The sequence below is a fragment of the Trachypithecus francoisi genome, unplaced genomic scaffold (assembly GCF_009764315.1).
Source record: "Trachypithecus francoisi isolate TF-2019V2 unplaced genomic scaffold, Tfra_2.0 Lachesis_group1, whole genome shotgun sequence".
Taxonomy (NCBI): Eukaryota; Metazoa; Chordata; class Mammalia; order Primates; family Cercopithecidae; genus Trachypithecus; species Trachypithecus francoisi.
The window spans coordinates 67,992,857-68,017,730 of NW_022681454.1; the positions used below are offsets into that span (position 1 = coordinate 67,992,857).

General features: G+C 34.0%; 1 long non-coding RNA gene across 1 annotated transcript in view; it reads left to right on the plus strand.

The window, feature by feature from the left end:
* LOC117085560 overlaps positions 1–24,613 on the plus strand; it is an 88,609-nt gene extending 63,996 nt beyond the window's left edge. The window contains exons 4-7 of the long non-coding RNA XR_004438001.1: positions 187–280; positions 1,752–1,975; positions 12,202–12,271; positions 21,244–24,613. This is a non-coding gene — a long non-coding RNA (uncharacterized LOC117085560). The remainder of the gene's footprint in view (positions 1–186; positions 281–1,751; positions 1,976–12,201; positions 12,272–21,243) is intronic.
* Positions 24,614–24,874: the final 261 nt, after the last annotated feature.

The window sequence follows — 24,874 nt, forward strand, 5'->3', positions numbered from 1 at the left end:
GCCAAAGGAGATTAACATTTGAGTCAGTAGGCTGGGAAAGGCAGACCCACCCTTAATCTGGATGGGCACAATCTATTCAGCTGCCAGCACAGCTAGAATATAAGCAGGCAGAAAAATGTGAAAAGAGAGACTGGCCTAGTTTTAGGGCCTACATCTTTCTCCTGTGCTGAATGCTTCCTGCCCTAGGATATCAAACTCCAAGCTCTTCAGATTTGGAACTTGGACTGGCTCTGCTTGCTCCTCAGTCTGCAGATGGCCTATTGTGGGACCTTGTGATTATGTGAGTTAATACTTAATAAATTCCCTTTTATATATATATATATATATATGTGTGTGTGTGTGTGTGTGTGTGTGTGTATAAACTCTCCTATATATATAATAAAATATAAATAGATATATAAAATATAATAAATACATATTATATAAATATTTATATAAATAAAATAAATATATAATAATATATTATATATATAAACTCACATACACACACACACACACACACACACACACCACACACACACACATTCTGTTAGTTCTGCCCCTCTAGAAAACCATGACTAATACAGGACGATTTACTTCTTTTCATAGTTGCATAATATTTCTTTATAAATATGTCACATATTCATTATCCACTCACCTGCCTGTGGACATTTAGATTGTTTCTATGTCTTGGCTATTATAAAAAATGCTACAATGAATATGGGAATGCAGATATCTCTTCAAAATTATAATTTTAAACCTTTTGGAAAATTACAAATAATCGAGATTGATGGATTATAAGTTAAGTCTGATGTTAATTGCTTTGAGAAATCTCTATATTGTTTTTCATAGTGGCTGCACCATTTTACATTCTCACAGACAGGGTACAATGGTTCCAACTTCTTCACATACACATATGGATATTATCATGCTGTCATTTTCTTAAATAATTATCATTGTAACAAACATGAGATAATGTCTTATTATAGTTTTGATTTGCATTTTTCTTTTGATTAGTGACTGGATTATTCCCTTTTACGTTACTGTAAAGGAATACCGGAGACTGGATAATTTATAAAGAAAAAAGGCTTACTTGGTTCACAGTCCTGTAGGCTGTACACAAATTATGGCACCAACATTTGCTCCTGATTAGGACCTCAGGAAGCTTTAACTCATGATGGAAAGAAAAGAGGGCCAATGTATCACATGGCAAGAGAGGAAACCCAGAGATAGAGTAAGGAGGGACGTCCTAAACTCTTGTTAACAATCAGATCTCATGTGAACTACTAGAGTGACAACTATTTACTGCTGAGAGCACACTAAGCCATCTATGAGGGGTATGTCCCCACCTCCCACTAGGCTGCACCTTCAATATTGGAGATCGAATTTCAACAAGGCATTTAGAGGAGGCAAATATCCAAACTATCTCAATGAAGTTGAACATCTTTTTATACAAATGTTGGCCAATCGTATGTCTCCTTTGGATAAATGTCCATTCATGTACTTTGCTCATTATTTGTTTTTTTGCTAAGTTCTGTAAATTATTTTATATATTTTAGATTTAAGCCTTATCAGATATATGGTTTATAAATACTTTCTTCCATTCAGTAGACACTCTTTTGACTCTATTGATTGTTTTCTTTGCAGAGCAGCAGCTTTTTAGTTTGACGTACTCCCACTTGTCTTTCCTCCTCCTCCTCCTCCTCCTCCTCCTTCTTCTTCTTTTTTGTTTGGTTTGTTTTGTTTTGTTTTGTTTGTTTGTTTGTTTACAGGTAGTGAGACGAGCATGAGTGGGGCAGGAGAGGACTGTCCTCCACTCACTAGGAATATCAGATGATGTTTCAGTGATCATCACATTGCCTCTCTGAAAGTGAGCTGGCACCACGGAGCGGTCATTTCCTGATGATCTATGCCTGTTGCCCTAAGATGTTAACTGAATGCAGATTTCAGGCAGAAGCAACTTCCTGGGCATGTACATTAAGAGACAAAAAGGCAGGTATGACCTTCTGGGTACACTCCACCAGAAAAGGGAAGAAAACTTCAGATGGGCACATATACAACTTCCTAAACACACTGCTCATGCTCTCCTTCCAAGGGTAAGGAGGGCACTGCATATGCAGGCAGCCCACCCTAAGGGAAGCATCCCGGGAAAGGGGCCAGTCTATAAAGTTCTGGGATCCAGATTGAGCACCACACTAGACCTTCAAGTTGCCCACTTGGGTCTCTTCTATGTGTATTTTTCTTTCCTTTCTTTTCTATTCTAAAGGCTTTTTAAATAAACTTACACACTCCTGCTATAAAACTTGTCTTGGTCTCTTTTTCTGCCTTATGCCCCTCAGTCAAATTATTTCTTCTGAGGAGGAAAAAATTGAGGTTGCTGCAGACCCATACAGATTCACCACCGGTAATTTAGATACCTTCTACCGGCAACACTTTTGGTGTTATATACAAGAAATAATTGATAAAACCAATGGCTTAAAGTGTTTTTCTTATGTTTTTCTTCTAAGAGTTTTACAGTTTCAGGTCTTACGCTTAAGTATTTAATTTTGAGTTGATTTTATGCATGGTATAGGATGTGTGTAACTTTATTTTTGACATGTTAATACTCAGTTTTTCTAACATTATTTGTTGAAGAGACTATTCTTTTTCCACTGTGTATCATTAGAAATGTTGTTGAGGCCAGGCGTGGTGGCTCAAGCCTGTAATCCCAGCACTTTGGGAGGCCGAGACGGGCGGATCACGAGGTCTGGAGATCGAGACCATCCTGGCTAACACAGTGAAACCCCGTCTCTACTAAAAAATCCAAAAAACTAGCCAGACGAGGTGGCGGGCGCCTGTAGTCCCAGCTACTCAGGAGGCTGAGGCAGAAGAATGGCGTGAACCCGGGAGGCGGAGTTTTCAGTGAGCCGAGATCCGGCCACTGCACTCCAGCCTGGGTGGCAGAGCGAGACTCTGCCTCAAAAAAAAAAAAAAAAGAAAGAAAGAAATGTTGAATGTCAGTTTAATATATATACTCTCTCTCTCTCTCTCTATATATATATATATGATTTTTTCAGCTATCTACTCTATTCTATTGGTCTGTAAGTCTGTCTTTTTCTCAGAAACTTGTAATTCTTTTTTTTTTTTTTTTTTTTTTGAGACGAGTCTCATTCTGTCACCCAGACTGGAGTGCAGTGGTGTGATCTTGGCTTATTGCAACCTCTGCCTCCCGCATTCAACCGGTTCTCCTCCCTCAGTCTCCCGAGTAGCTAGTACTATAGGTACGTTCCCCCATACCCAGCTAATTTTTGTATTTTTAGTAGAGGTGGGGTTTCACTATGTTGGCCAGGGTGGTCTGGAACTCCTGACCTTGTGATCCACTCGCCTCAGCCTCCAAAAACGCTGAGATTACAAGCGTGAGCCACTATGCCCAGCTGAAAATCTGTAATTTTAACTAATTCAGCTATGTAATAAATCTTGACATCTGGATGTGTAATGCCTCCAACTTTTTTCTTTGCTACAGACAATGTTTGTTTCTCCTAAAAATTTATATGTTGAAGCCTGGTACCCAATGAAATGGTGGGTAGAGGTGGGTCCTTTGGGAGATTATTAGGTTGTTGATAGAACTATGGACAGTAAAGGCCATTCTAATGAGGTCTTGGATGAATATAAGAAGTATGTTATTGAATGGTAGAGGAAAGGCATCATTATTATAAAGTGGCAAGGAATTTGGCTGAATTTTGTTTGCTAGTTTTTTGTTGAAGGTCCAACTTGTGAACCATAAAACTGGATATTGAGGTAACACTATTTCTAAGCAAAATGTTGAAGGTGCATTTTGGTTTTCTCCTGACTGCTGATAGTAAAACATAAGATTTCGTGATGGCAGCCAAATTCGACTAAGATATTTTTATTTCCCAAGATTGATTTGGCCTTTTGGTGTCTTTGTGGTTCTACATACATCTTATAACTAAAAAAAAAAAAAAAAAAAAAAAAAAATCATTGAAATTTTGATAGGCATTGCATCAAATCTGTAGATTATTTTGGCTAGTATGAACATTTGACAGTATTAATTATTTTAATCCATGAACAGATGTCTCTATTTCTGGCTCTTTATATTTCTGTCATCAGTGTTTTGCACTTTTCAGTGAAAAGTCTTTCATCTCCTTGCTTGAGTTTACTCTGAAGTATTTTATTTTTTTCCAAACTACTGTGAATACAATTGTTTTATTTTTTAATTTCATATTTGGATAATTCATTAGTATATGTGAACATAACTGATATTTTTATTCTGCAGCTTTACAAAATTTATTTATTTGTACTAAAGGTTTTTTGTAGCATATTTAAGGTTTTCTACATATAAGAGTGTGTTTTCTGCAAAGAATACTTATTTTACAGTTGAAATCTCTTTTAGTTCTTTTTTTTGAATAATAGTTCTGGCAATAGCTTCCAGTATTACGTTGAATAGAAGTGACAAGAATGGACATCCTTTTCTTGTTCCTGATCTTAGGGAAAATGCCTTCTGCTTTTCACCTATGAATATTGTGTTAACCTGTGGACCTTTCATATATGGCCTTTACTGTGTTGAGGTAAGTTCCTTCCATATCTAATTTGTTGAGAATTTTTATCATGAAAGAACATTGAATTTTGTCAAATGCTTTTCTGCATTTATAGAGATGATCATGTAATTTTTCTCCATTATTTTTTTAAAGTAGTATATCACATTAACTGATTCTGCATCATAGGGGTGAATCCTGTTGGGTAATGGTGTATGTTTTCTAAAAATTTTCTATTGAATTCTGTTTTTTTGGCATTTTGTTAAGAATTTGTATGTCTACGTTCATTAGGAATATTGACCTGTAGTTTTATTTTCTTGAAGTGTCTTTGTCTTTGATATTAGCATAATATCGGCCTCATTAAAATAAAGTTAGAATCATTCACTTCTCTTCAACTTATTTGGAAGACCTTGAGAAGAACTGGCTTTAATTCTTCATATATTTTATAGAATTCACCAGTGAAACTATATGGTTTGGGGATTTTCTTGTTAGAAAGTTTTTAATTACTGATTAAATAACTTTTCTAGTTATAAGTATGTGCATATGCTGTATTTCTTCATGATTCTGTCTTGGTAAATTGTATGTTTCTAGGAGTTTATCCATTTCTTCCAGCTTATCCAGTTAGTTGCTGTATATTTGATTATAACAGTCTCTTATGATCCTTTTTATTTCTGTGATATCAGCTCTAATGTTTTCTCTTTCATTTCTGATTTTATTTATTTGAATCTTCTCTCTTTTATCTTAGTCTAACTAAACGTTTATATTTTATTAACCTTTTAAAGTCAATATTTTTAAAATGTCCACACTACACAAATCAATCTAAAGATCCAATGCAATCTCAATCAAAATACCAATGGCGTTCTTCACAGAAGTAGAAAAACCACTAAAAATGTATATGGGACCAAAAAAGACCCAGAATACCCAAATCTACTCTGAGCAAAAGAACAGAACTGGAGAAATCACATTACCTGACTTCAAATTATACTACAGAATTGGTATTAAAGGGCCGGGCGCGGTGGCTCAAGCCTGTAATCCCAGCACTTTGGGAGGCCGAGACGGGCGGATCACGAGGTCAGGAGATCGAGACCATCCTGGCTAACACGGTGAAACCCTGTCTCTACTAAAAATACAAAAACTAGCCGGGCGAGGTGGCGGGCGCCTGTAGTCCCAGCTACTTGGGAGGCTGAGGCAGGAGAATGGTGTAAACCCGGGAGGCGGAGCTTGCAGTAAGCTGAGATCCGGCCACTGCACTCCAGCCTGGGCGACAGAGCGAGACTCCGCCTCAAAAAAAAAAAAAAAAAAAAGAATTGGTATTAAAGTATAGTAACCAAAGCAGTCTGGCATAAAAATAGATGCATAGACAAAATAAAACAAAATAGAGATCCAGAAATAAATTTATACATCTATAGTGAACTAATTTTTGACAAAGGTGCCAATAGCATACACTGGGATAAAGATAGTCTCTTCAATAAATATTGCTTGGAAAACCGAACATCTATATGCAGAAGAATGAAATTAGATCCCCATATATTACCATATATCATATGCATTAATCAAATCCAAATGGATTAAAGACTTAAATCTAGGACCCCAAACTATGAAACCACTAAAAAACAAAACAAAAAAAAATTAGAAAAACTCTCCAGGACATTAGTTTTTGCAAAGATTTATTGAGTTAACCACTGTTGTGTTGCTGTGCTATTGAAATATTATAATGAGAGGAATGTCCACTTTTTTCTACCACCTTAATTGCAGCTGGATTCACACTTGACTGAGATGCAAGTGCCTCTGTATTTCTTTCTGGATCTCTCACAAATGGAATTGGTCCATATAGTAACGCTGAAAAAGTTGTATTCATGGGGAAAAAGAAGGATAGATATTCTGCCTTCTTGCTGATGTCACTTCTCTATCAAAGAATTTTTTATCATGCTAATAACTGAGAGAGCTTATACTAAACATTTCTACATTCTTATTGCCTTGAACAAATATGGGGTGTATAAGGCTGTAGCAACTGTACAGTTTTAGGGAAATTGAATTATGATTAGTTTTAGAGAAATTCAGCCATGCCAGCCTTAATCGTATTGAGCTGTTTAATCACTCCAAGCAGCTGCCCTTTTTAGACTTTCCATTATTTATTAAAAAAAGCATAGGCCTTGTAGGTTATAAGCATAATCTCTTAATAACTGACTTCTGTTCTCTATTCTGTTACTAATAGTGTTGAATTCAGAAGTGTTTTCTATCTGAATTGCTAGAAATATTAAGGGCAGAAACATGAAAAGTGTGATTAAGCCAAAAAGCACTATGCTGTCTTCCCATATTGTGCATTCCTTAGCTCTAAAATTAGCGAGAAGCATGACATGCAGGTGCTTGTTCCTTGACATATATCAAGGAAAGACTGCCGTCCAAATTACCTTAGCACAGTGGTTCTTACAAAGGTGGTGAGTTTTACCCAAAGGTACATTTGGTGAATTCTGGAGACATTTTTAATTGTCACAACTGAGAGTAAAGTGGATTATTAGCATGTAGTGTTTGGAGGCCAGATATACTGCTATACATCTTATAATATACAAAAAAAAAAAAACTCCACACAATAACAATTGTCTGATCCAAAATATTAATAGAATTGAAGCTGAGAATTGTGCTGTCAGCCTAATGAATAAAAATCTGTGAGTAAAGTGAGGCAAGTAAGATTTCAAAAGTTCCAATGTGACTTCCACGCATATTTATCATCTACATGTCTGCAGCAAAGCAGTTGGAAAACTTTAATCCCGTTATTGGCTAATTTTGTTACGCTCTATGCTGTGTAACCTTCCAATACTGGTTTCCATTTACATATTTTAGATAAGTAAGCCTTATTTGCTTTACATATATTTTTATCTGTGTCTGGCCATCACATCAATCTGAAACGGGTATTAACATTTTTCAACAAGGTGGAAATACAAATTGATAGCAGTAGTAAGATCTAGACGATACAGCCGAACCCATTATGATCAAATAGATTTGGAAAAGGTTGCAAGGTACTATAGAACAAAAGCCAGAAAAGATATTTTAAAATTCGTATCGTGTGCTAACCATTCATAATCTAACACGTCAAAAGTCTTAGAATATACAATCTTAGCAGGAGACTATAATTCTCAAAGATATTAAAATAGAAGCTGTATTATAGAAACAGAAACACATAAAAATTTGCTATATTCATACTATTGTTATCTTCTCAGTGAAATAACATTGAACCAAGGAAGGACATAGCCAGGTAAAAGTTACAGATTCTGGAGCTTACTGCACAGCATTTCCAAGATAATGTGATAAAGGACCTATAATGAGTAACTTTGTGTGTGTGTTTGTGTGTGTTTAGAATGAAGGGTAGCACATGAGGTTTCAGTGATGATGGGAAGAAGCTGATGGCCAATACTAAATTTCTAACATAAATTCACTTGTGAAGAATGTGATTATTACTCAAATATCTCAATAAATTATGCATATTGTGAGTAAATGGAATACCCTGACATATCTCCCAGAGAGTAGGATTGGGAATGCATATTTTACAGTATTAAGGAGCTCTATATTTTCCAAAGCCAAGAACTGTGGTAGATCTGAATCAGTTCAGACTCTCTAAGCAATAAGCTGACATTGACTTTTTATGTTAATTAAAGTGTTCTTGGTGCCTACTAAATTTTGAATAATGATCTGGATTGACTGATGTGAAGGTGGATATGAGCTTCAGACTTAACACTTTTTCTATTTCTGATGCTGCAGTCTTTGACATGGAAACCAAGGTAAAGTACTTGCAGTGAGCTGAAAGAAAAACCTCTGCAATAATTGACCTTCCTATAACTATCATTGAGGATGGTTATGAGGGAGGAGATAAGGGAGCGAAGCTCTTTTGAATGGAAAGGAACAGGCAGTTTGCCCCTGGCTGAAACTAAAAAAAAAATGTATCTCGTGTCATCATCAGTCCTTGTGATATTATTACTTTTATGGTGTCACATGTGTAAGCTACAGAAACATGTTCTGCCTGGAGTCTCTGGCACCAGTATGAAGGAGAGTCTCAGCAGCAGCTTTGGTCTTTGAAGCCAATTAATATCTGATAAAATTGTTCGTGACTCCACTTTATAATTAGTAGGCTTCTACTTAGCAGAGGTTAAAGATACAATCACTACTAAAGAACATCAAATCCCTTCAGGATCAGGGATTTCAGTAATATCGTGTCTAATGTCAACAAAACATTCAAATAAGGAGCCAAGTAAATACGTTGATTAAATAAAACTGGTCCATACAGAAATACAAAAATCAGCACCATATAAGAAGAATCCATAATATTCCTAAAAATATTACAAATATGTCTTTTTAAAGTACTTTATCCCAACAAAATGATCTATATCTGGTAAAAGATGTTCATTCACCATTGGTCATAATTTGCAATATTTGTCTTATATTTGCAAATCCCCCCTTCATACACACACACACACACACACACACACATACATATATATATATACTATAGTGAATGGCAGCATTATATCACAGTATTGAGAGAGACAGAGAGAGAAATAGAGAGAGAACATAGTACATAGTATATAGTATACAGATACAGGGTATGTACATAGTTTATTGTGTATACTATGCTGTATTTATATATTGGCTAGAAAATTGGATGGCAATAGCATATATCATAAGTCACTCCAAAACACCTATAAATGTGTTTTCAAAGAAAACAAGAAAAATGTGTTTCAAAGAAAAAAATATCTTATTTTAACTTAATCACAAATTACTAAATTCAGAAAATTTTAAACTTATAAAATATTAATGTATGTCAATATTAAAATATCACCAATTGTCTGATAATGTCCTCTTACAATATCAATGCATAGTCAAACATTATAATACACTTTTGAACAAAGAATTTCAAGTGATAGAATAGCTAATTCATTATTATTTTCTAATAAATTTTATACATTTATTTGCAATCATGACTGGTGAGAGAGTACACAAAATAGAAAGCCATAAATATGTGCAAAATCTGACATAATTAAAAGTTAAGGTAGCTTTTTCTGGAATATGTTTTATTATACATTTTTCTAGAAGCCAAATAGTAGTCCTCTTGTGCATTACTGGACAAGCAAACAATAGCTGTGGACCATGTATAAAACAAACAACTTGCAATGAATTCTTGAAGGGAATATATGGTGTGAAGCTACTTTTTACCCAGTTAACATAAAAACATGCCTTGTTTTTCTGAGTAAGTAATCTGTACCCCAAAATGCACCTGTACCCTCGGCTGCCTTCTGGAAAAAAAAAAAAAAAAGTATGATTAATTAACTAGGGTTTGGTTCATAAGGTTTGTGATGTTATCTGCCTAAGGAGTATCGAAGCAATTATTCACTTTTGAAAATGAGGAAAATGGCAAATAAAATGTACTTTGGGGGAATTTGAAATATGTTTCTTTCAAGAATATATCCAAAGGTGGAAGTCAGCATGACATCATGTAAAGACTTTGCAAATGTAGGCAGGTAAAACTCTGAAATTCTTACCCCAATGAGAACACACATAATATTTGAAAAAAGTTTGGGTGTTGATTTACAGATTTCTTATTATTTAACTGATTTTAGGCATATATGCCTGAAGATGATGATATTCAATAATTTTTTTAATGATATGCCGTGAGTCCTTAAGATGTGAGATGCCACTACTATATTATATGTCTTAGCATGCTATTTTCTAAATGCTAATGAGAATGGTTCTAGCAAATAAAATGTTAACACAGTTTCGAATGAAAAGTTAGTGAAGCACAAGCACTCATACTTGACTACAATTCTTGGGTGTTCTTTATTTTTGACCACAAACATAAATGAACAAAGAATTTGCAACATTTGCATGGTATCTATATTGATCTTCCATGCACCACATGGCATTTTCTACTTCAGTATGCATCAATAACCATTATTTTGTAAGTTGGTTCCAGTTTTCAGTACAGATTATAGACTATTGTTATTGCCACAGCAATCATTTCACTACATATGTAATACCAACATTTATTATACTATATGTTACCTTCTTCTAATATGAAGCACCTTTATACCAGACATCTTAGAGATGCTGAATTAATATCAGAATTAACCCAAAATCCTTATTGGACCATTACATTAGATACATATTGAAAACTATGAGTTTAATGTTCATCTGTGTCACCCAATATTTTAAAAACCTCTACTCAATAAAGCAATGATAAAAGTGTCACTAGTATAATAGTTGTTCCCTCTACAACTATGTTGACTATTTCTTATAAATTATCTTTCCATGGGAAATCACTTGTTAATAATCAGTTACTCTAGGGCAAAGGGAAATATGGTGTCAAGTAATGTGGATCCTTACATGACAGTTTTTAACTTCTTATAAACTTTAATTTCAAGGTCACTTCTATAGCATAGTGTTTGTTTCATAGTACTCAATTATAACGATTCAAAAGATGAAATTGTAATTTGACAATACCATGATGAAAACTGTGGTTCTAAGGAGTATAAAGGTTTTAGGACTACAGCTTAAATCACTGTCACTGAGACCAGTGTTTAATTAGTTTTAGATACCTTCTCTGCTTAAAAGTGATATATTAACTTGCTGGAGCTTTGTTTTTCATTACCAAAGTCCCAGACTGATTAACTTGTTCTATGATCTGTGTAATCAATTGTTTATCATGAATTGAACCAACAGCTGCAGAACACAGTTGGAAATAACCCAGGAGCAAAGGAAGACATTATTTCAGGAAGAGAAAACAGAATAGAAGGAATAAAGCCAACTGAAACGTAACTTACACAAAGAAGAGTTTAAAGGTGTCTCTGGTATGCTACTTAACTATTAACAAGAAATTATCCATGAGAGTAAAAGAAAGGTTGAAGATCTTGTTTTACATGAGGTTTAATTATGCTATTTAAAAAATGATGCTCTTCATATATTTATTGTTATAATTGTATATATCTGTTGAACTTACGTGATTAATATCTTCATACATGAAGTAAAACTATTTGTTTCACTTTTGATACATATATTCAGGAAAGTCTATTTGAAATAGATTTATAATTTATTAATACTACATAAATTAAGTGTTGTGTTAATTATAATAAGCACAATTATGTTGATACTTGATGTGAGCAGAATAACAGTACATTATTCAGCAGATTTTTAAAATTTCTTTATTTTTAATTGATTAATGTATGTACCCTTAACACTAACATAAATTAGATTTTCATAAATGTTTTGAAATTTTAAAAATAAATTAAAATTAATTCTTTCATAATACAAATTTGTTTATGTTTTTTTAGTTTTTATTATTTATTTTTCAGTTATTTGCTCTACTTCCTCCCAAAGGATATCAGTCCAATCAAAAATGTTGCACGTCACTCTCCTTAGCATCCATTTTTGGAGAACCTAATTAGTGACAATATCCCATAAGTAAACCAGATAGAATTCATTTTATAGCATTTTCTTCTAAATGGTATTAGTTTTATTAATTGAGCCTATTCCATTTTTCTTCCTTGATAAAATTTTAATGACTTAGGGAAGTATAAAGTTACTTTATAGACAATGATTGAAATGATTGGTCGTATTAGCTTTAGCAGCTTTATTTTAAAAATTAATCATATGTCTTCCTGAACAGTTCATTGACTGTCTCCAATGTAACAATTCATTTTCTCAGTAAAAATGAGAGAATGAGATCAGAATATGGATGCATTGCAAAAGGTAGAGCCCTGGAACAAAAGTAAGAAGTAATATGCTTTCAAGTTTTTTTCAAATTTGCTTTGAAATTTTTTTATATCATCTGCATATCATCTATCTATCTATCTATCTATCTATCTATCATCTATCTATTATCTCTCTGTCCAATCTAGATTTCTGTGTGAAGGAGGAAGGGGAAATACTATATTAGAATCTTCTTTCAAATAAAAATATTGAAGAAATATTTCAACTTTTTTAAAATTTCAAAGTCAGTTTAATCCAGAATTTTGTAATTGCTCAAGTCATTGTTATTTTGAAGAATGTACAAATTCACTAATCTATTTATGAGTGAATATTAATTACGTACATCTAGTGCAGATATAAAGTTTCATAATATGATTCCAATTTTGTTTTGAACAAACTAGTTAGTGCAAAAATAATAAAAAAATTAATGTGTTCATTCATTCACACATCTTTAGTATTCTTTAGAATGATTATAATAAAGAGTATCTGCTTTACATGGAATATACAAGGATAATTGACAAATTCTGTTATTCAAAGGGTTGACATCTACTGAGGGTGATACACATATCAATACGTAACTAGAATTTGTTGTAATCTTTGCTGATAAAGAAATTGTGAAGAAAGTCATGTGTACTCAAATAAATCCACAAAAGTGAACTTTGATATGAGTGGATTAGGGAACACACACAATACACACACACATATATACACACAGACACACCACCCCTCCCAAATTCTAATACCATGATTGTCTATGTCCGCATTTTGATTTAGTCAATATTTTGACCAATGAGGAAATTTTAATAAAATGTATATGTATGTAAATACTAATTTAGACAAGACACAGCTACATAGTATAATATGCTTTCACTTTATTCTTTTGCCACGTTTTGCTGCTCCTGAAATTATGTGATATTTTGCTTTTTGCTTTCTTACTATTTTCACCTGCTAAATTACTATCCTTACTCAATTGCTTTTCTTAAGTTATTTCCTGAGTTGTTCCTCTTCTCCCTTTAAGAGTTTTATCATCTTATTCCAGTCTGCACTGCTATGCTTACTATTAAAAAAAAAAAAAAAAAAAAATTTAACCTTTAAGTTCAGGGACACGTGCAGTTTTGTTACACAGGTAAACTTGTGTCATGTGGGTTTGTGGTACAGATTATTTTATCACCTAGATATTAAACCTAGTATCATTAGTTATTTTTTCTGATCATCTCCCTCCTTGCATCCTCCATCTTCCGATAGGCACTAGTGCATGTTGTTCTCCTCTATGTGTCCCTGTGTTGTCATCATTTTGCTTCTACTTATAAGTGATAGCATGTGGCACTTGGTTTTCTGCTCTCATCTTCGTTTGCTAAGGATAACGGCCTCCAGCTCCATCCAAGCTCCTGAAAAGGCACAGGACATGATCTTGTTCTTATTTTTTGGCTGTATAGTATTCCATGGTGTATGTGTATCACATTTTCCTTATCCAGTCTATTATTGATGGGCATTTATATTAGTTCCATGTCTTTGCTTTTGTGAAGAATGTTGCAATGAACATATGCCTACCTGTGTCTTTATAGCAGAATAATTTATATTCCTTTGGGTATATATTCAGTAATGAGATTGCTGTGTCAAATGGTATTTCTGTCTTTAGGTCTTTGAGGAATTGCCACACTGTCTTCCACAATGGTTGACTTGATTTATACCTTCCATCAACAGGGTATAATTCCTTTTAAACCTTGCCAGCATCTGTTATTTTATGACTTTTGAGCAACAGCCATTCTGCCTGGTGTTAGATGGTATCACATTGTGGTTTTGATTTATATTTCTCAAATGATCAGTGATGTTGAGCTTTTTTTCATATGATTGTTGGCTGAATGTATGTCTTCTTTTGAAAAGTGTCTGTTCATGTCCTTTACCAACCTTTTTATAGGGTTATTTGTCTTTTCTTGTATATTTGTTTATGTTCCTTATAGATGCTGGATATTAGACCTTTGTCAGATGCATAGTTGACAAAAATTTTCTCCCATTCTGCAGGTCATCTGTTCACATGGATGATAATTGCTTTTACTGTGCAGAAGCTCTTTAGTTTAATTTGATCCCACCATTTGCCAATTGTTGCTTTTGTTGTTGCAATTGCTTCTGGCATCTTCATTGTGAAATATTTGCCCATGACTTTGTCCTGAATGGCATTGACTAGATTGTCCTCCAGGGTTCTAATAGTTTTGGGTTTTACATTAAGTCTTAAACCACCTTGAGTTAATTTTTGTGTATGGTGTAAGAAAGGGGTTTAGTTTTCATCTTCTGCATATGGCTAGCCAGTTATCCCAGCACCATTTATTGAATAGGGAGTCCGTTCCCCATTGATTGTTTTTGTCAGGTTTGTCAAAGATCGGATATTTGTAGGTGTGTGGTCTTATTCTGGGTTCTCTATTCTGTTCCATTGGTCTATGTGTCTTTTTGTATGAGTACCATGCTATTTTGGTTACTGCAGCCTTGCAGTATAGTTTGAAGTTGGGTAACGTGACACATCTGGCTTTGTTCTTTTTGCTTAGGATTGTCTTGGCTATTCAGGCTACTTTTGGGTTCCATATGAATTTTTAAATAGTTTTTTCTAGTCTGTGAAGAATGTCAATGGTAGTTTAAGAAGTACAGAATTGAATTTATGAATTACTTTGGGCAGTATGGCTGTTTTAATTATATTGATTAATCCTTTCCATGAGCATAAGATATTTTTTCATTTGTTTGTGTCATCTCTGATTTCTTTGAGCAGTGGTTTGTAGTTCTTGTGTAAATATTTTGCCTTTCTAGTTACCTGTATTCCCAGGTATTTATTCCTTTTGTGGAAATTATGAATGAGAGTTTATTTCTGATTTGGTTCTCAGCTTCACTGTTGTTTGTGTATAGAAACGCTAGTGATTTTTACACATTGATTTTGTATCCTGAGACTTTGCTTAAGCTGTTGATCAGCTTAAGAAGTTTTGGGGCTGAGACTATAGGGTTTTCCATATATAGAATCATGTCATCTGCAAAGGATAGTTTGAATTTCTCTCTTCCTATAAGAATACCCTTTATTTCTTTCTCTTGCTTGATTGCCCTGACCAAAACTTCCAATACTCTCTTGAATAGGAGTATTGAGAGTGAATAGCCTTGTCTTGTGCTGGTTTTCAAAATGAATGTTTTAGCTTTTCCCCATTCAGGATGATGTTGGCTGTGGGTTTGTCACATACAGCTCTTCTTATTTTGAGGTATGTTCCTTCAATACCTTCTTTATTAAGAGTTTTTAACATGAAGTCATGCTTAATTTTATCAAAAGGCTATTCTGCATCTATTGAGATAATTGTGTGGCTTTGTCTTTAGTTTTATTTATGTGATAAACCATATTTGTTGATTTTGTATGTTGAACTAGCCTTGTATCCCAGGGATAAAGCCTAATTGATAATGGTGGATAAGCTTTTAGATGTGCTGATGGATTTGGTTTGTCAGTATTTTGCTGAGTATTTTTGCATCAGTGTTCATCAAGGATAATGGCATGAAGTTTTCTTTTTTGTTGTATCTCTGCCAGGTTTTGGTATCAGGATGATGTTGGCCATAGAATCAGTTAGGGAGGAGTCCTTTCTCCTCAACTTTTTGGAATACTTTCAGTAGGAATAGTATCAGCTCTTCTTTGGTAGAGTTCATCTGTGAATCTGGGTTTTTTTTTTTTTTTTTTTTGGTAAGTAGGCTATTTATTACAGCCTCAATTTCAAAGCTTGTTATTTCTCTGTTCAGGGATTCAATTTCTTCCTAGTTCAGTCTTGGGAGGGTGTACGAGTCTAAGAATTGATACATTCCTTTAGGTTTTATATTTTATGTGCATAGAGGTATTCATAATATCCTCTGATGGATGTTTGTATCTCCACAGGGTCAGTGGTAATATATCCCCTTTGTCACTCCTGACTGTGTTTATTTGAATCTTCTCTCTTCTTTATTAGTCTAGCTGTTGCTCTGTTTTGTTAATTAAAAAACAATCAAACAAACAAAAAACACAGCCTCTGAATTCATTGATTTTTTGAATTTTTTTGTGTGTGTCTATCTCCTTCAGTCTAGTTCCAATTTTGCTTGTTACTTGTCTTCTGCTAATTAACTTTGGGCTTTGTATGCTCTTGGTTCTTTAGTTCTTTTAGTTGTGATCTCATGTTATTAACTTGAGATCTTTCTAACTTTTGATGGGGGCTTTTAGTGCTATAACTTTTCCTCAACACTGCTTTCACTGTGTCCCAGAGTTTCTGGTATGTTGTATTGTTGTTCTCATTAGTTTCAAAATACGTTTTTATTTCTGTCTTAATTTTGTTATTTACTCAAAAGTCATTCAGACCAGTTTATTCAATTTCCATGTAATTATATAATTTTGAGTGAATTTCTTAGTCTTAATTTTGAATTTGATTGTGGTGTAGTCTGAGATACTTTATTATGATTTCAGTTTTTTTTTTTTTTTTTTTTTTTTTGCATTTGGTGAGGAATGTTTACCCTCCAATTATTTGATCAAGTTTTGAGTATGTGCCATGTGGTGATGAGAAAAATATATATTCTCTTGTATTTGGGTGATGAGTTCTGTGGATGAACAACAGGTCCAGTTGATCCAGTGCTGAGTTCAGGTCCTAAATATCTTTGCTATTTTTCTTTCTCAATGATCTGTCTAATATTGTCAGTGGAGTGTTAAAATCTCCCACTATTATTGTGTTGGAGTCTAAGTACCTTTAAAGATCTCTAGGAACTTACTTTATGAATCTGGGTTCTCCTGTGTTGGGTGCATATATATTTAAGTTAGTTAAGTTTTCTTGGTAAATTGAACCCTTTACCACTATGTAAAGGTAAAAAAAAAAAAAACAAAACAAAATGAAACAAAAAAACCCCACCAAATTGAATCTTTCACCATTATATAAATGTATTACCCTTCTTTGTCTTTTTAAAATTTTTATTGGTTTGAGGTCTATTTTGTCAGAAACTAGGATTGCAATCCCTGCTTTTATCTGTTTTTCATTTGTGTTGTAGATTTGTCTCCATTCCTTTATTTTGAACCTATGTGTTTTATTGCCTGTGAGATGGGTCTCTTGAAGACACCATAACAATGGGTCTTGGTTCTCTATCCAGTCTGCCACTCTGTGTCTTTTAATTGTAGCAGGTAGTCTATTTACATTCAGGATTAGTATTGATATGTGTGGATTTTATCCTGTCATCATGTTAGTTGGTTATTTTGCAGACTTGTTTATGTGGTTGCTTTATAGTATATTTCAGTGTGCTTTTGTAGTCACTGGCAATGGTCTTTCATTTCCATAATTAGTCCTTCTTTCAAGAGCTCTTTAAGGCAAGTCTGGTGGAAACAAATTCCGTCAGCATTCGCTTGTTTGAATAGGATCTCATTTCTCCTTTACTTATGAAACTTAGTTTGGCCAGATATAAAATTCTGGGTTAGAATTTCTTTTCTTTAACAGTATTAAATATTGGATCTCAATCTCTTCTGGTTTGTAGGGTTTTAGCTGAGGGGATCATTGTTAGTCTGATGGGCTTCCCTTTGTAGGTGACCTGCCCTTTCTCTCTAGTTATGTTCAACGTTTTTTCTATTATTTTGTCTTTGGAGAATCTGTTGATTATGTGTTTTGGGGATGACTTTCTTGTAGAGTATCTTAGTGGAGTTCTCTGCATTTCCTGAATTTGAATGTTGGTCTCTTTAGCTGACTTGAGAAAATTCTCATGGATGACATTCTGAAATATGTTTCACAAGTTGGTTCCATGCTCCCCATCTCTTTTAGGTACACCCATCAGGCATAGATTTGGTCTCTTTACATCTCACATTTCTTGGAGGTTTCATTTATCCTTTTTCATTCTTTTTTCTCTATTCTCATATGCCTGTCTTATTTTTAAAAGATGGCCTTCAAGCACTTGGTCTGTTCTGTTGTTAATACTTGTGTTTGCATTATGAAATCCTTGTAGTGTTTTTCAGCTCTTTCAGGTTAATTATGTTCTTCTCCATACTAGCTCTTTTGTCTGTCAGCTCTTGCAATGTTTCATCATGACATTTAGCCTCTTGCACTAGGTTACAACATACTACTGTAGCTCAGTGAACTTCTTTTCTACCCATATTGTGAATTCTACTTCTGTTATTTCAGCCGTCTCAGCCTCAGCCCAGTTCTGAATTCTTGCAGGAGAGATGATGTGGTCATTTGGAGAAAAGAAGATACCCTGGCTTTTTGAGTTTACAGCATTCTTGTGCTGATTTTTTTTTTTTTTTTCTCATCTTTGTTGGCTTATCTGCCTTCAATCTTTGCAGTTGCTGACTTTCTAATTTTTTTTCTTTTATTTTTCCTATTTGTTGACTTGGAGGGTTTGATTGTGGTATAAGGTGGGTTCAGCCACCTAGCTTTGAATCTGGAAGATTTTAGAGGACCTGTTTTCAGCTTCCAACTCCTAGACTGTGTGCTCTAACTCTAGGGGACTTGTACTGGGCACCAACTTTGTTCTCTGGCTCCTTGAGATTTAGAGTTAACTGTGCTGGAAGACCAATGGGCAGCAGCTGCAGATAAATGCTAGCAGATGCAGGGGTGCCTGTCTCCATGTGGGCAGTAACCACGGTGGTGGAGGCAAAGCAGTTGTGGAGATTCTGTGTGCTGTTACAGTGGAAGTGGTTTGGGTTTGCAGCAGGGTATTGGCCAGCACAGGACCATGTGCCTTCTCTGTGACCCACAAGCAGCAGTGATTGCTCCAGGTGTTGGAGGATACCCTGCTCCCTGAGCAGCTTTAGCTAAGCAAAGTGATGTGGGGAATTGCAGTGGGCTTGGGGGAAGTTGCAGTTTGGGGAAGAAACATGAAGGCTGGTGTATGCCACAGAGGCCATCTTTCTGGCACTCTTCACCGGTCAGGCATGGTATACCTGCATGGAAACTATGGTGTGAGACTCCAGGGTGCCCAAGACTGCCCTGTAAGCTGGCACGATAGGTTGCTATTTATTTTCGTCTTTACTATTAATTACTTTCCTCATGATCATCCTTGGAATTCCTTTATCACTGCCATGATTAGATACAAAATTTCTGAATACCTGATTTTATATTTTTAAACATTTTCGGTTGATTCCTTCCTTTTTATAGATCACATTCTGTAGTTATGGTGCTTCTTCAGAAAAAATAGTTAATTTTTATTTTAGTATCTGAAAGTACTATTCTATTCAGTTACTTGATTGATATGGAATTGTGTATAGGTTTTTTTATCAGAATTTTAAGTAGTCATTCCACGGTCTTCAACTTGTCATAAAGGTTCTAGTTTCTATCACTGATCCTTTATATTTGTCCTACTGTTATCAAACTCCAAATGTAGGTCTGTGTACCCAATGCACAGTAAACCAATCACTGACACATCAGCACCTAGGAGCAGAGAAAGGTTTATTCAATTTGGCAAAAGTTAGAGAGTGGGAGAGATAGTTACTCAAATTTGACTTCCTTTCAACATAACGGAGGGCTTTTATGAGCAAGATAGAAATATGGGAGGTGGGATGTCCCAATGATCAAAGCTGATTGCATTCTTCAGATTCTAGATCTCATCAGTTAATTTCAGAGTTATAGACATTACCTACGAGGTCTGCATGATGTAAGAAGCATCGTTTTTTGAAAAACAAGTTTATCAATCTTGCAGGGAGTTCTGGAGGTTCGGATATGAATAAAGTTAATCAATTACCAGTGACTACCCTCTGCCAAAATGACTACTTTCAAGCAATCATTCAAGGAAGATGAAAAGGACAACATAAAAGCAAAATAAGTAAAATAACCGTCCTGTGATCTTTATAAGAAAAGTTTGGTCACACTACCATTATCTTCTGGGGAGCTTTTAAGTTCTATTCATTAATTTTAGTATTCTAAAAGTCCATGAAAATATGTCCTGATTAATAAGTAATTTAAAATTAATTTTCTTGGACTTCTTAGTAATCTTATTTTTTGTGTGTATTGGAGGAGGAGGTGAAATTCTTGTGTTATTTATTTTATTACTACCTTCTCTCTTTTTCCTGTGTTCTTAATTTCTGGACACCTTATTGATATTGCATCAGTTTTTATGTAATGTGTTCCAATATTGTTTCCTTTATGTTCAGTCTTTAGAACAATATATTTGATGCAACATGTAAACATAAATAATATTTTAATGTTCCCTCTATGTGGGTGAATCTCACATAGTGGCCTTACCTATTCTGGAATTGGTGTCATAGACCAATTTGACAAGGAATTGGGGTGCTACTTTTGATGTTCCAGGTATATTATTGTCTTATCTGAACTTTTTAATTTCTTATATTATTCAAATATTTGGTAAATATTGATATTAGATAAGGTTTGACAATCTCAGTCTGTCTGTTAGCTTAACTAATTTCCAGCATTCTGAGAGTTAAGCATAGTAAGACGATAGAATTCTTCTTTTTTATTCTGTTGGCTTCTGCTTAATTCAACATTTTCTTTCAATATGACTCATTTTTATTACATATATTGTGCCTGATATACTGTTATTTGAAATCTCTTATGTTTAATTTTTTTCCTCCGGAAAGTAAGCTTCATCTATTTTTCTTAGAAGAGGGTAAGTGCCTGGATACTTGGATGAGTGAGGGAGGGATGGATAATTATCTAACTTAGCTTTCTAAATACTTTTAAGTAATTCCTCTATTTCAGCTTTATCATTTTCTCACACTTAAAAAGTTACTGGGGTCTCCAATGTCTGAAAGTTTTAAGTTACTTTAGTTCATTTTTCTTCTTAACATCTTCAACTCCAGACATCTTTTTCTTAGTTTCTCTCTGACCATCTGCTTCATATTTGGCAAAATTGTATTGTAAACTGTTTTATGTTGCTTCTCTTTTCCCTTTGTGTTTATGCATGTCTGTGCAAGTTAATCATATACTACGATGTCAGTAGACTTTTGAGTGGAATCGGACATCATATGCATGTAGAAAATCTTTTTCAAAACAAAATTTACTGGAATATATTTCAAATCTCAGTAATACAGATTATGCAATGTCACTCCCCAGACATCTATACAAATTTCTACTGAACAAGTCAGCCGTTGAAGCAGATTATTCGCCATCTGTGATCCTCAATTCCAAAGGAATTTTTGTTTCTGGTAATGGCCAAATAAGCATCTATATGAATATTTTTCTACAGATAAATATAAACTTTGAACAAATGTAAAAAGCAAAAAAAAAAAAAAAAAAAAAAAAAAGAACCTCCAAAGGCACTGGAAATGACCCTAAAAAGCATATTCTGGAGGGTAGTCTACAATAGAAAAGGGAAAATGACACTGACTGAGTCTCTCGTTTACTCTAGCTGTTAGACTAAAGGCAGTTCTAAACTATGCCATGGATAGTGGCCAACACTGCAATAGAAAGGGCATTGTCTTTCTGATTTTAAAGACATACTAGAAGAGAGAGTTTGGGACAACAATAGCTGCTAGTAAGTGAGAATACACACTGCACAGGAAAGAGCCAGAGAAAGAGAAGTTCGCCAACTTGGAATTATAAACTGTGTCCACGTTTCTAGAATAATGACTTTGTGGGTCTGACTCTACTCAAGTCACCTAAGGATAAAATAACTGAACCAAGACTTCAGCTGCCACACAAAGATAGATTTTGCAGAGGTGTGATTTCAACCAAGTAAATTACATTATAGACTAAATAGAAATAAAAGATTCAGAAGAAGATTACAGAACTCATGATCTCCAAAACATAATATTCAGAATTTTCAACATGCATCCTAAATTATTTCAAAACATGAATAAAGAAGAATGTTTTTATTTTCAAGATAAATGAAAATCAACGGAGACTGACAGCAAAATGACTCAGATGTTGGAATTAGCATAACAAGGATTTTAAAGGAATTATGCTGAGTGATGTAAAGGAAAATATGTTTGGAATGAATGAAAAATTAAGAAATCACAGCAGAGAGATAGAAATTACAAAAAATAACGACACAAAGACAGTAACAAGGTGTCATTTCAATTTATATGGAAGTAGAAAGTTCTAGCATATTCAAAGCAATTCTGAAAAAAAAAACATAGTTTAAAGCAATTCTGAAAAAGAACAGCATGGTTTAACTGCTCACTATAAATGTTTTCAAGAATATTATAAAGCTATAGGAATAAAAATAATATGGCAATGGTATAAAGATTAATGAATAATGCCATATAATAGAATTTGAAATCCAGAAATAGATTTACACATGTGAGGGGGCTATTTAATTTTTTATGAATATATTAAAGCAATCTAATGAATGTGCAGGGAAGTAGCATTTCACATGCCTGGGTTGCTCAAACACTATATATTTCCCATAAGCATCTTTCTTCAGGATGGGCTCTTGGCTGGCTCCTCAAAAATGAGCTCTGAGGCTCTGGAATATTCTGCCTGAGAAGAGTTCTTCTGTACGTCTGATGCCTCCATCCATGCAGTAAAAAATTGATCAAACTGTTTACACTAATGATGTGTTTTATTGTGAACAACTGTTTTTGTAAGCCTGAGACTTTATATTGCACAGTACAAGTTTACATGGGTAGTTTTTGTTAACAATGCGATTTATGATAAGTGTCTGAAGAACTAAAATCTCAATAGCTGAGGACACTTATACAGGTGCTGCATGCCTGTGTGACTGACTCCTAATAAAACCTCCGAAGACGAAGGCATGGTTGAGCTTCTTGACTAGAAATACATCACATGTATTGCCACACATCATTGCTGGGAAAATAAAGCACATCCACGGGACTCCACTGTGGGAGGACACCTAGAAGCCTATGCCTCAATGTCTTATAGACTTTGTCCTATGTACCTTTACAGTTTGCTAATTTTAACATGTGTCTTTTTGTTGTTAAAACACACTAAACATGGAGATAGTAGCTCTTTCTGAGTCTAGAGAATCTTCAAGGCTGAAAGTGGTCATGAGGAGTCTCTACCCATAAATAAAACGTATTTTTAATGAATGATACTGAAATAACTATATTTATATGGAAAAAATGAATCTCCATCCATAAATCACAATATAACTAAAAAAAAATTCAAAATGAATTATTGACTGAAACATAAAAGCTTATACAAAAGATTTTCAGAATAAAATACAGAAGAATGTCTATTTGACATAAAGCTAGGCAAAGATTTCTTATAGGTAGATAAGATACAGGACAAATGATGACATATGGAAAAAATGATATATTTGACTTTACCAAGAATAAATCATCAGTGAATCAAAATATTCACAAAATACAACTCCTACAACAAAACATTATAAAGACAAACAACCTTTTAAAATGGGCAAAAATGTTTGAACACACATTTTATACATTAAGATATATAAGTGGACAATAAACACATAAAAACTGTTCAGCATCAATAAGTAAGTAGGGAATGGTATATTAAAGCAACGTTGTGATATCATTACACACCCTCTAGGAATGGCTAAAATTAAAAAGACTGACAACATCGAATTTTGGCAAGCTTAGGGTCAACCAAAATTTTCATACGTTGCTGGTAAAAATGAAAATATCACAACCACTTTGGAAAAAATTGTTAAAATTTTTTACAAAACTTCATATACATCCATTATATGACCCAACCATTCAACTGCTAGACATGCACTCAAAATGAAGAAAGGCATACAAAAAGATTTCTACAAGAATGATTTTAGCAGTTTCACACAAACCAGGTGTTCGTTAATAGGAAGATGAAAAATCAAAACATGGTATAGCTATAAAATACAATAATATTTAAAAAACAAATATATTTAAAAAAATGAATGTTGTAACTAATATCATGGCTGAATCTCAAAAATATTTTGCTGAGTTAAACAAGCTTTGCACAAAGTAGTATATTATGTATGATCCCATGTATAGAAAGATCTAAAATAAGGAAAAACAAATTATGATAGAAAAGATGTTGCTTCTGGTGATTGGAGTGGAGCTCTGATGGACAGGGAAGGAGCATGAGGGAGCTTTGTGGGTTAATGGTAATGTTATGTACCTTGACAGGGGTTTGGTTTACATAGTTGTACTCATTTGTCAAAACTTATATTAAATGATGCAATTGATATTGATGCATTTCATTGTGTGTAAATTTTACCCTAAAATATTTTTAGACAAATTGTAAAACCTAGTTAAAGACATATAGGCTGATATTTTCAGGGTTACCTGTCTTGATGTCTGCAACTTACTTTGAAATGTTTCAAAAGGAAAATAGAATAGTGGATGGAAACAGGGAGACAGAAATGGATAGATGTATAAATCAAACAAGCCTATCTAAATGTTAAGGCTTAATTATAGGTGATGAATGTAGGAGTGTTGAATGTTAAATTCTTTCAACTTTTATGTTGAAAATTATCATAATAAAATATTTGAAAAACTTACACATTGGAATATCACAGCAAGTATACTATTTTTACTGTGATTTTGGAACTGAAGTTACTATTACTGATGATAGTATACTGAAGTATACTATTTTTACTGTGATTTTGAAACTCAAGATAATTTCCTGTAGAAAGTTTTTTGACAATTTTACTTTTGAAAATTCCCATTGATCTGTTAGTCATCTTCAAAATGTCTGGAGAAAAGCCAGGAAACATATATAACAGCAAATGGACAATTTCTACTGTTTTCATTACTT